The sequence below is a fragment of the Cucurbita pepo genome, chromosome 13 (genome assembly GCF_057944985.1).
Source record: "Cucurbita pepo subsp. pepo isolate OVF chromosome 13, ASM5794498v1, whole genome shotgun sequence".
In the NCBI taxonomy this organism is placed as follows: Eukaryota; Viridiplantae; Streptophyta; class Magnoliopsida; order Cucurbitales; family Cucurbitaceae; genus Cucurbita; species Cucurbita pepo.
The window spans coordinates 10,203,016-10,216,878 of record NC_141810.1 but is presented as its reverse complement, the minus strand read 5'-3'; the positions used below and the strand labels follow the sequence as shown (position 1 = coordinate 10,216,878).

Below are 13,863 nucleotides of genomic sequence, written 5' to 3'. Positions count from 1 at the left end.
TTTCATAGCTACACCCATAGAAGGACCTCCACCATTCATCTCGTTGAGTAATAATATCAAACCGTACCAACTTGGCTCTGATACCAACGGTCACAATATCTCACGCTCAAAGGTGGGAATAAATATGAAATTATTATTACTCAAAGAAGATAATACAGGAACAACTGAAATAATAAACCGTTTACTGTGGCTTGTGTTTTAATAAGGCGGAGGGCTCCTATTTAAACAAAAATAAATCCTAATAGCTCCTACAAAAACTCTACTGAAATAAACTATTCCTCCTAATAAGGATGAATGGCTTAACAAGTTACTAATTCCATCTAACAATAAGTTGCACTAATTTTGACAATTACTTGTGTTTGAGTGTTGCACTAATTTTGACAATTACTTGTGTTTGAGTCATAGTAAGTAATTTTTGTTCTTTTATTGTTTTTGAAAATGTATTAGAGAAAGTTTGACTTTCAAATTTTTGTATAGCTTAGACCTCGGCTACAAAGAACATGTGTCTCTTTTGCCGAGTGGTTAAGGCGTGTGCCTGCTAAGTACATGGGGTTTCCCTGCGAGAGTTTGAATCTCTCAGACGACGTGAAATAAAATTTTAATGCCGAGTTAATAAGATATTTGTATTTTTTTTTTCTTTTATTTTTTTTCAAAATCTATTAGAAAAAGTTTAACTTTCAATTTTTTGTATAGCTTAGATCTCTACTACAAAAGACATGTGTTGCTTTGGCCGAGTGGTTAAGGCGTGTGCCTGCTAAGTACATGGGGTTTCCCCGCGAGAGTTCGAATCTCTCAGGCGACGTGAAATAAAATTTTAATGCCGAGTTAGTTAGGCTTAGACTTCTACTACAAGGGACATGTGTTGTTTTGGCGTACATGGGGTTTCCCCGCGAGTTCGAATCTCTCAGGCGACGTGAAATAAAATTTTAATGCCGAGTTAATTAGGCTTACCGAGTGGTTAAGGCCTGTGCTTGCTAAGTACATGGGGTTTCCCAGAGTTTCCAATCTCGTAGGTGACATGAACTAAAATTTTAATGTCGAATTAATTAGATATTTGTTTTTTTTTTCTTTTATTTTTTCTTAAATCTATTAGAGAAAGTTTGACTTTCAAATTTTTGTGTAGCTTAGACCTCTACTATAAAGGACATGTGTCGCTTTGGCCGAGTGGCTAAGGCGTGTGCATGCTAAGTACATGGGGTTTCCCCGCGATAGTTCAAATCTGTCAGGCACGCAAAATATAATTATAATTTTGAATTAATTAGATTTGGCTGAGTGGTTAAGGGGTGTGCCTGCTAAGTACATGGTGTTTTCCCGCGAGAGTTCGAGTCTGTCAGGCGACGCAAAATATAATTATAATTCTGAATTAAGTGTGCCTCCTAAGTACAAGAAATTTCCCTAATAGATATTGGGGCTTTGCAAAGATCTCTCCTACAAAAGACATAGGTTGATTTGGCAAAGTTGAGACATTTGGACCTCTCTTGACATATCCTATTGTCTTCAATCATAATGGAAAATGACATTTTTGCCCTTCATGCTTAATCTTTACCAAAATGGTGCACTTTCCTTTGAAATGTTTTTTATGTTGTGTGACCTTAGAGTGTTGAGACATTTGGACCTCTCTTGACATATCCTATTGTCTTCAATCATAATGGAAAATGACATTTTTGCCCTTCATGCTTAATCTTTACCAAAATGGTGCACTTTCCTTTGAAATGTTTTTTATGTTGTGTGACCTTAGAGTAATATTTTTAGAAAGCATGTGAATGAAGATAAAGCATGCTCAAAGAATTTGCGTCAGTTTGTGGGGATAATCTTCACTCTTAGACGTGAGAAACAAATACTATGACCATGTTGCAGTAGAATGTTGGGGCCATCAAGTGCTAAATCAAGATTTCAAATTTGGGATTCAAAATTCTAATTTGAATCTTAGACATGTGTAGGTTAACACCACATCAATGAAAAATAAAATAGTTTAAATAAGTTGCATAAGGAGGCAATCTAATTCTAGTTTTATCTCTTGGTTGATCCAAATTTTGTACAAGGAGGTGTTAATCTCTTTGATTCAAGAGTTCTTGCTTCAACAAACGCTTGGATCGCTGGGCTGAGAATTATGGTTTTCTTATCACCGGTTCTCACAATTTTCTTTATGGTTCCAGAAATTAGACTTCAAGATGGATCTATTAAAGATAATTTGGAGCAACCGAATACCAAAAGCTCAAGAACAAAGGACCCGAATGTCAACGTCGAGGTAAGTAGTCATCTTAGACTTTTCTTAAGAAATACTTTAGAAATCATTTGGATTTCATTAGGGAAATTAAGCTAAGTATGAATTAATGGAACCGTGAGTTTGTTGGGTTTTATGTCCTAAAACTCATAGTTTGTAAACAAAAACATATTATATTTTCAATAAAGTTATTATTGTTGTTTATTCAGTAAATATTGTTATTGAATAAAGTGAACTTTACGATCATTAATCTAAATTCAATAAACTAAGAACACTTTGGCTATAGTATGATTACTTGAACTATATGTAGAGACATAAGAGTGGATCAAGTTCAAGTATATAGTCAAAATGATCTATAGTATAAGGATAAGGCTGAGTACCTTATTCTGGGGACACTATGGATGCGGCCCACTTTTGTATATGATATAAACAATGTGATCACTAAATTGTACATGTGGAGACATGTGAGTGGGGGCGTCCTATGCAATGAGTATTGCATAAGATCGGACCATGAAGAAAACCACTCTCACTTTATAATGTCATTTACTGTTGAGACTGATTTTCTTTTCATTCGATAACCTAGGTAACTCGGTTTTAATCCTGAGCTAACCATGAACTCCTGTTTATTCGAAATTATCCTTAGATTTGCATGGGTGAGAGTGGCTCTAGTTCGCCGACTCAATAGGCCTTCCATTTCAGGGGTAAGACTGGGTGAATGGCTGGGGACGTGGGGTGCAAGATAGAATTCACTCCTACCCACTTTTAGGGATAGAAGAGAGGTAGTTCTCTTAAGCACTGACTCCAGGTCTTGAACAAGGGGCCCCACCCTCTAATTAGCCTGGGAGGGATTCGGTTTACTGGTTGGACCACAAACCAATTGTTCATTAGAGGATTAGTGAGACATAAGGAACAAGAAGTAACTTTAGGGTTAAAACGGTAAATTGACCCAGCTCTAGTTACGAACAACCTGTGAAGGATCGACTTACTAATCATGGTTATATCAAATGGACAGAAATATATCTATAGTGAGGGGAGTGCAACTACTAGGCTAAAGTGGAGTATCCTAGTAGTTAACGAATGTTGGTTAACCAGGTTAATGAGTTTAACCGGTTAATCTTGGATCGTTGGAGCCCATGATCTATAGGTCCATTATGTCCCTCTGCTAGCTCATATCGGACTAAACCATAGAACAGTGTGACGAGTGAGTTCGAAGTGTTCGAATTCAAATTAGGGAATATGCGCTACATATATACGATATATTTAACCACATTTTTATTTTATTTACGAATTAAACAAAAAGAGAGATTATGAGATATTTAAATAAAATTTAAATATCTTAATCAATTATGTGTCGGAATTGATTGGGATTGACATTTGAATTGATATTAAATATTAATTAAATAGTTTAATTAATAATTTAATATTACTTTAATTTGAAATTGATCATTCAAATTAATTGTTGAATAAAAAATGAAGAAGGTCAAAATGTTGACTTCTTTTAATGGAAAAATGCATGTCAGTGAAATTTTGAGGTGTCAAAATTTGGTTTAACCAAACTTCCATGCTTGCCAAATAAACCCCACAAATTTGAGTGAAATTTTGAGTGTCAAAATTTGGTTAACTTCAAACATGCATGCTCGCCACATAATCCCAAACATTTTGAGTGGAATTTTTAGTGTCAAAATTTGGTGATCTCAAAATTGCATGAACATGCAAACATGACTCTTTAAATAGAGTGATCATGGTACATGGAAGGACTTGTTCTTCTTGGTGAAAAACCTAGGGAAAAACCTCTCACAAACACTCTCTTCACATATACAAAATTCTTCCCAAGTTTAGTCACTCACCGGATTCCACAATCCCGTTCTAAGGCCGAAGGATAGTGGAGAAGACATTAGTGGTAGTTCGAAACCGGTTCGTTAGGAAAAAGAAGTTTAAACTACAAAAGGTTAGTATCTAAACTCATTAAGTTTTAATAATTATGAACATGCTAGTTATTTACTATAATTGATGTTTTAAAAGTGCATAAGATCAAAATTGCTTCCGCATGTGTTATATTAACATCATCAGAGTTAAGATTCCGAACTAAGTGATTTGCTCGAGATTCAATTAACATTAAAATTATCAACTAAATAAACTCTGGTGCCCATGAAATTTTAATGCTAAGCATATGATGGCATATTAAGATTATATATGAAACTTTTTTGTCGTTAGAAAAGATTAACCAAGTAATGGTGTAAAATAATCGTAATGCCCCTAAGGTATCCTACCTTCGATTCATGTTCCGAATGATCTCCAAATGTCATAAAATTGTTTCAGACGCCTTATTTCGTTATTTATAAGGATCATATTAAGTTTTTGAATCATTAGATTATGTTTGGGGCTCGAACTAAGTTTAGGATGCTAAATGTCTAGAATGCCTCTAGAGTAATGTATCATTGGTTCATGACCTAAATGATATGAGATTTTTATAGAATGGAATAAGATGTAATTTCATGGGAGTTTGTTTAGGGGTTGAACCAAGAATAAAGTGTAAAATGACTCAAATGCCCCTACTTGCCTAAGCATTGGTTTATGGACCAAATGACCTAATATTTTATATATAGTCTATTTTCAAGGATACAAGGTGTTATGCAAGATTTAAAATTAGTATTTTTTTTTAGCGGTTATACAAAGAATAAATACAAAACCACAAAAATGACCTACATGCCTAAGCTTTGGTTTATGGACCAAATAACTCTAAATGACCTAAGATTTTATATATGCCTATTTTCAATTATATAAGAGGCTAGGAAAGTTTCCAAAGTTATTGGAGCATTCAGAGGGGCTAAACCAAGAAAGGAAAAATGACCAAAATACCCCTAAGACATGGACAATTTCAAGGTTCAAACTCCCTCCAAATGACTTAAAGATTTAAGTAAAGCCTATATATAGGGACATGAAGATCTACTCAAGAGTTCAGGGAGTTTGAAATATTTTAAGAGATAAATAAATGGCCAAACTACCTATATAAGGATTCTAATATGTTTTCAAGGCGACAAGTTTTATGAATCTTATAAGAGACATATGCCATGTAAGTTTCCAAGGACATTAGAACATGGTTGGGCTATAAGCCAAGACTTAAAGGAAATGACTAAACTACCCCTAAAGGCTCCTAGTAAGGATCCATGGTTTGTCTAATTATCTCAAGACACATGTTAGGATCCTTATAGAGACTTAGGAAAGTTGTTATGGAGTTCACATTTACATGGCCTATGAGATTTTCGACTCATGTGTTGTTATGCTATGAGAATAACCTTTTGTGCAAGAACTAAAGAAACCATGAGACTAAGAAAACACTCCAAAGACAAGTACCAAGAAAATAGCACAACACCAACCCTTAGACCACCAAGACTCAAGAACATGAAGAGAAACTCATGTATGATATTACACAATTAGAACATATTTAGGGTATTACCCAACACTGAAACGGTAAAAGATGAAAAATACTCTTACCAACTTAAAATAATTCATGAAGATTCTAGTTATGACAAATATGGTCTCACGATTGACTTGAGCTCATGAGGATGACGTGTTACACAAACAAGAAATGTACACTTTAGGGCCATGAATTCTAAGCATGTCATGAAGATAGAGTGTGTTATCGGTACGCATTACCCTAGGGTTAGCCTATGAGGTTATGCAAAGATTTTCTAGCCTAACGATATGAACAAGACATGAGCATTACACACTCCATGCCCTAAAGTTATCATGATTTTAAAGAATGCTACGTAATACTCTAATAATGTTCAAGGTGACCCATGACCTCTTACCATGCGGTGCTTCTTGAGGCCCATATTTTTCTCTTCTAGGTGGGATGCCCTGCATCACGGTTCTACATATTCAACCATGAAACATCGTAATCTTGACACACTCACGACAAGCCTTAAGAGAAACTTAAGCCCCATATATATTTTTCACCTGACTTTGTAGCTTTTTCAAACCTTAGGCGAAGTTTGTCTACGCCAATCTTAAACATGTTTTTTTTTCTTTTTTCGGATTATTGAAAATGATTATAGGTTTTTGTTCAAAACCGCAATTTGTTGAAGAACTTTTTTTTCTTATATCCGAAAATTCGAAAATGTAACCAATGCAAAGATGAACACATAAACCCGACCGCAGTTTCAGCATTATTTTCTTGAGCAACAAAAAGATATTGAATCATCTTCGATTTTTTTCGGCAGCTTACAGTGGCAACAATCTCGGCCATGATCGTACTGGCATTGGTGAGCTTAGCCACCGTGGACGCTATAAATCCGCGCTTGAGTTCGAACTCTTTGAAATTTCAGGCGATCAATTGCCGGAAACACTCGGCGTTGCTGACAGAGTTTGGCGGCGTCAGCGACAGAGTAACTTCAAATACTCTCGTGTTCCGGAAAGCGATTGAACATCTCAACACACTGGCGGTGGATAGCAGTGCTCAATTGGTCGTGCCATCGGGGAAATGGCTGACCGAAAGTTTTAATCTGACTAGCCATTTGATATGAACCAAAAGATATCAATCATACAATATACTTCAATGAAGATGTGAAGAAAAAGTTATCAAAATTATCAAAAGTTGTTTCAATTCATGCCACATTGAAGAAGAATGAAGTTTGATTGTTATAAATTTTGGGTGGGTTACAATTTAGAATTATTGTATTTTAAGACTTTTTATTAAATTTAGGTTACAATTACATAATGGTTGATTATGGCCATTAAGTATGAATGTTACGACTCTTGGGATGCCTGTAATAGTTTCATTTTGAGGCTATATAAGCCATGTATGTTGTATTTGTAAGCAGACTTGAAAAACATAGAAAGAAGCATTTATGCTTTTCTTTAGCCAATGGCTAAGTTTCTTTGCAATTCTATGTAGTTTAGATTGCATGTAGAATCATTCAAGCTCGACATGATCAATCTTGCTTGTGGAGTGATTCGAATCTCAAACAAGTGTTCTTGGGTTGAGATATTTGATCAACAAGAATCATTCAAGCTAGACATGATCGATCTTGCTTGTGGAGTGATTTGAATCTCAAACAATGTTCTTGCCTTGAGATATTCGATCAACAAGGTAATCCGAATCTTATTCCCCTTGTATTGATTCCTTATCTTATCATTTGGTATCAGAGCTTCAGGCTCAAGATCGGATATATGTTTCCTTTGCGTTTCTTTTCAATTTGTTTTTTTATCTTTTTCGTTTTCAATCTTTTTCCCCTTGTAGTTGATATGAACCAAGAGACATCAATCATACAATATGCTTCAATGAAGATGTGTAGAAAATATTGTTGAAATCATCAAAAGATATTTCAATTCATGCCACATTGAAGAAGAATGAAGTTTCATGTGATAAATTTTGGGTGGATTACAATTTAGAGTTATTGTATTTCATTAATGTAGTTTAAGAGTTTTTATTTACTTTAGTTACAATTACATAATGGCTAATTATGGTCATTAAGTATGAATGTTACAACTTTTGGTATACCTTTAATAGTTTCATTCTGAGGCTATATAAAGTCATGTATGTTGTATTTGTAAGCAGGCTTGGAAAATATAGTAAAAGAAGCATTTGTGCTTTTCTTTAGCCAATGACTAAGTTTCTTTGCAATTCTATGTAGTTTAGGTTGCATGTAGAATCATTCAAGCTCGACATGATCAATCTTGCTTGTGAAGTGATTCGAATCTCAATCAAGTGTTCTTGTCTTGAGATATTTGATCAACAAGAATCATTCAAGCTAGACATGATCGATCTTGCTTATGGAGTGATTCGAATCTCAAACAAGGTTCTTGTCTTAAGATATTCGATCAACAAGGTAATCTGAATCTTACCCCCCTTGTAGTTGATTCCTTATCTTATCATTTGGTATTAGAGCTTCAGGCTCAAGATCGGATATATGTTTCCTTTGCGTTTCTTCTCAATTTGATTTTTATTTATTTTCATCTTTTTAGTTTTTAATCAACCCAGAGTTCAAAATTCAATCTTTGCTCTATTTAAAATTTTGAGAGGTGAGAATGGGAGCTTCATTTGTGTAACTGAGTGTAAAAAGAGTGTCCTAAAATTCCTTGAGTGTATACTCGTGAGAGTGTTGTGAGGTCCTTCGTATTTCCACAACTTATTTTTTGCAGCAAAGTTTCACAAATAGATTCGAGGACAAATCCTCTTGAAGAAGTTGAGAATGATATGAACCAAAAGATATCAATCATACAATATACTTCAATGAAGATGTGAAGAAAAAGTTGTCAAAATTATCAAAAGTTGTTTCAATTCATGTCACATTGAAGAAGAATGAAGTTTGATTGTTATAAATTTTGGGAGGGTTACAGTTTAGAGTTATTGTATTTTAAGACTTTTTATTAAATTTAGGTTACAATTACATAATGGTTGATTATGGCCATTAAGTATGAATGTCACAATTCTTGGAATGCCATAATAGTTTCATTTTGAGGCTATATAAGCCATGTATGTTGTATTTGTAAGCAGACTTGGAAAATATAGAAAGAAGCATTTATGCTTTTCTTTAGCCAATGGCTAAGTTTCTTTGCAATTCTATGTAGTTTAGGTTGCATGTAGAATCATTCAAGCTCGACATGATCAATCTTGCATGTGGAGTGATTCGAATCTCAAACAAGTGTTCTTGGGTTGAGATATTTGATCAACAAGAATCATTCAAGCTAGACATGATCGATCTTGCTTGTGGAGTGATTCGAATCTCAAACAATGTTCTTGCCTTGAGATATTCGATCAACAAGGTAATCCGAATCTTATTCCCCTTGTATTGATTCCTTATCTTATCACCATTTCACACTTTTTATCGATAAAGAAGTTAAAATTCTTGCATCCTAGGTTGGACCTATGACTACTTGTTAAGAATGAGATAGAAAATATAATTGGGAAGGTGTGTGTTATCATTGATATTGATATCCTTTAAATAGGATACAAACTAGTACAAATGAGGAAAATATAAAATAATTAAATACCAGAATAAAATAAAATATACTATAAATCAAATCATAAATAAAGAATATTATGATATAATAACTGAGATATATTCTATAAATAATATATACTCTAGATATTATATCTCAATACTCCCCCTTAAGTTGGAGAGTGTATGTCAATCACACCCAACTTGTCTTTCAAAAAATAAAATTGATGTCTTCCCAAAGCTTTAGTGAAAATATCTGCCAATTGCATTTTAGTCGAAACATAACACGGTTTGATGATTCCAGCTTGTAATTTTTCTCGAACTATATGACAATCTATTTCAATGTGTTTCGTACGTTCGTGAAAAACTGGATTGGCTGCTATGTGTAATGCTGCTTGATTATCACAGTACAATAATGCTGGTTCGGACAGTGAAACTTTCAAGTCTTGGAGAATGTATCTTAACCAAGTTAACTCTAAACAAGTATTTGCCATAGCTCGATACTCGGCTTCTGCTGATGATCTGGACACATTTGTTTGTTTTTTTGACTTCCAAGAAATAATTGAGTTTCCAAGGAAAATGCAGAACCCAGAAATAGACCGTCTGGAAGTTCGACAACCACCCCAGTCTGAATCGCAATATGCTTGTAATCTCAAGTTATTTTCCGATGGTAGTAGAAGTCCTTGACCAGGAGTACCTTTGATGTATCTCAGAACTCGAAGAGCTGCCTCCCAATGTGGTTTTCTTGGTTCATGCATAAATTGACTAAGCATATGAACTGAATACACTATGTCAGGCCTAGTAACGGTTAAATATATTAATCTGCCAACCAACCGTCTGTATTTACTTGGATCATTCAACTTTTCTCCTTCTGTTGAAGAAAGTTTCAGATTTTGTTCCATAGGAAATTTTTCTGGACGTGCTCCCGTAAGACCTGTGTCTTGAAGAATGTCTAGAGCATACTTCCTTTGAGACATAAAGATTCCTTTTCTAGACCTAGAAAATTCAATACCTAGGAAATATTTCAAATTCCCTAAATCTTTGATAAGAAATTTCTCGAGTAAACTGGTCTTGAGATGTTGAATTTCTTTGAGATCATTGCCTGTCAACAGAATATCATCAACATAGATAAGAGCTGCAGTGAAAGAAGTACCTTTACTCTTAGTAAATAAAGAGTAATCTGCTTTGGACTGAGTGTAGCCTGCATTTTGTATAGTGGTAGAAAATATGGAGAACCAATTGCGAGAAGTCTGTTTTAAACCATAAAGAGATTTATGGAGCCGACATACTGTATTCTCCCCCTGTCGGCGAATACCTGGTGGTAAAGACATATAGACTTCCTCGTCTAGATTACCGTGGAGAAAGGCATTTTGAACATCTAACTGATGAGTGAACCAGTTTCGAGCAGCGGCAATAGTGAGTAAGCAACGAAGTGTAGTAAGTTTCGCTGTAGGAGAAAATGTCTCTTTGTAATCAACACCTTCAACCTGAGTGTATCCCTTTGCTACCAATCGAGCTTTATAACGTTCAACAGAACCATCAGAGTTGTATTTAATCTTGTACACCCAACGACAGCCAATAGGTTTATGGCCAGGTGGTAGAGGAACGAGAGACCAAGTATGATTACGTTCCAAAGCTGCAATTTCATCGTTCATAGCCTGCTGCCATAGTGGATTGCCAACTGCCTCATCATAGGTTTTAGGTTCTGTCTGGGCTGTAATAAAAGCTAGAAAAGCACGTTGAGTAGGAGAAAAACGAGAGAGTGAAAGGTAATGATGAAGGGGATACCTGGTGCCAGTGTTGAGACTTGAGCTAGAGGTTAAATGATTGGCTCCCGAAGACATCTCATAATCATTATAATAAGCTGGAGGTTGTTTGGTACGAGTAGAACGTCGGAGTGGAACTGATGTATCAGATGGGATAAGATCAGATTTAGTGGGTGAATCTGGTGAATCTGGAACTGATGAATTTGGAGAAGGAATAGGAGGCGGAGGAGATGGCGAAGGATCAGAATGGATGTTTGAGTAGGGTGGATCATGAAATGGTAAAATGGGAGTTGAAGGAGCTACTGTTAAAGTCTGTGAAGCTGATGAAAAAGGAAAATCATCTTCACAAAATTTAACATCACGACTAATAAAGAATTTTTTAGATTGCATGTCATACAACTTGTAACCTTTGTGACCACAAGGATATCCTATGAAAACACAAGGAATTGCCCGAGGTTCAAATTTTTGCTTAGGATGTACTACAGTTGCATAACACTTACAACCAAAAACTTTAAGATGGTGAAATGTAGGTGGTCGTTTGTAGAGTGCTTCAAAGGGTGTCTTGTTAGATAACAATGGTGATGGTGTTCTATTTATAAGATAAACAGCCGTTAAAATGCATTCTCCCCAAAAATTAAGTGGAACCTGTGACTGAAAAAGAAGAGACCTAGCTACATTTAGGATATGACGATGCTTACGTTCTACGACTCCATTTTGTTGTGGAGTATAGACACAGGTGCGCTGAAATTCAATACCACAAGAAGTAAAAAATGGTTGCAAAGATAGGAACTCAGTCCCATTGTCTGATCTAACTATCTTGATAGTAGTATGAAATTGAGTTTGAACGAATTTAACAAAGTTTACTAACAAATGGTGTACTTCTGATTTGTGTTGCATAAGAAAGACCCAAGTACATCGAGTAAAATCATCAACAACGGTGAGAAAAAAACGCAAACCAGAATGGGTTGGAATTTTATGTGGTCCCCAAACATCACAATGTAACAGATCAAAGGCAGAATGGGTTGTTATTGAACTTTTTGGAAAAGACAACCTAGTTTGTTTTGCTAATGGGCAAATACTACAATTATGAGAAAGAGTAGTATTATTAAGGTGCAATTGATCAGCTAGAAATTTAAAACGAGAAGGAGAAGGATGACCTAGGCGTAAATGCCACAAATCAGATGACTGAGATACTTGATTTGCTGAAGACTTGATTGGAGATGAAGAAATATGATAGAGACCTCCGGATTGTTTACCCGAGCCAATCATCTTCCCCGTAGCCAAGTCCTGCATAACACAAGAATCAGGATAAAAGGTCACATAACATTTCAAGTCATTGGTAAGTTTGCTGACGGACATTAGGTTTAAGTTGAATGAAGGCACACATAAAACATTGTTTAATTTAAGGTCAGGATTAAAAGAAACATTGCCGGTATGTGACACATGTGCTGTCCCTCCATTAGGCAAATTTATTGTAGATATGGTGGTAGCCTTTGGTTCAGTCATAACAGAAGCTTTGGATATTATATGATCTGTAGCTCCACTATCGAGAATCCATGGATTAGAACTCGTAGAGTTAATAGATAATGCAGATAATGCAGATACTGGAAACAAACCTGCAACATTGATGTTATTATCAGAATTACCAAAAGGACGATGATTGAGTGCAGATAAGGCTTGTACAATCTGTTGTAATTGCCCAGAAGAAAAATTTGGGATGGAATTAGGTGACTGTTCTTCTGTATTCAACTGAGAAACATCGGCCATATTTGCAGATGATCGATATCCTCGATTGTTGCGTTGATTGAATCGTACTGCCCTTCTAGAATTATTTTTCTGTTGACATTGATATTCTGTATGTCCCCTTCTATCACAAAATTTACAGTGAAACTTAAGAAATCGACACTCATCAATTGTATGACCACTTTTATTGCAGTGTTCACATGATTTATCCTTCGCGAGTTTTGAATATGTTGTTTTCTTCTGCACTGCTGATGCAATCGAGAAATTCTCAGTAGGTTCAGAAGTTACCTGACGCTGCATCTCTTCTTGTACAAGTAATGAATAGGCTTGCCTCACATTAGGTAATGGAGTCATCATCAATATGTTGGATCTCACCGTTTTATAAGATTCATTGAGTCCCATGAGTAGTTGCATCAACTTGTCTTCTTCGCGTTGATCAATATGTATTTGACGTTGATTACAGGTAAATGGTGTGCGGTATGCTTCCAATTCATCCCAGAGTGCTTTGAGCTTGGTGAAATATACTGACAGTGCCATGGTTCCCTGCGACATCATTCCTATAGACCTTTGTATCTGAAAAATTGCTGGACCATTCTTTTGTGAGAATTGATCGTGAAGATCAACCCACACTTGACGAGCTGTCTTGGCGTAAATAATACCCTCAGCGATATCTGCTTCAACTGAATGAGTTAACCAAGATATTATCATACTGTTGCACTGATTCCATAGTTCAAATTGGATTGAATTTGCATCTTGAGACGGTTCTTCAATTGTGCCATCAATGAAGCCAATTTTCTTTTTGGCAATGAGAGCATGCATAACTGATTTATTCCAGGATTGATAATTTGTTCCATTTAATTTGATTGGAACAAGTGAATATCCTGGCTGATCAGAATGGTGAATATAATAAGGATGTGTTGAATCAACATCCGAATTTTTGAAGCTGTATTTGGCTGATTCCGCCATAGAGAAAATTTTGATATTTAAAAATACCAAGATCTATGCTCTGATACCATGTTAAGAATGAGATAGAAAATATAATTGGGAAGGTGTGTGTTATCATTGATATTGATATCCTTTAAATAGGATACAAACTAGTACAAATGAGGAAAATATAAAATAATTAAATACCAGAATAAAATAAAATATACTATAAATCAAATCATAAATAAAGAATATTATGATA

The 13,863-nt window shown here is 35.3% G+C and overlaps 1 non-coding gene across 1 annotated transcript; it reads left to right on the top strand.

Moving 5' to 3' along the window:
* The first annotated feature begins 720 nt into the window (after positions 1-720).
* On the top strand, positions 721-802 carry TRNAS-GCU (transfer RNA serine (anticodon GCU)). The gene has a single exon. It is a non-coding gene; the product is annotated as a tRNA-Ser (tRNA).
* Positions 803-13,863: the final 13,061 nt, after the last annotated feature.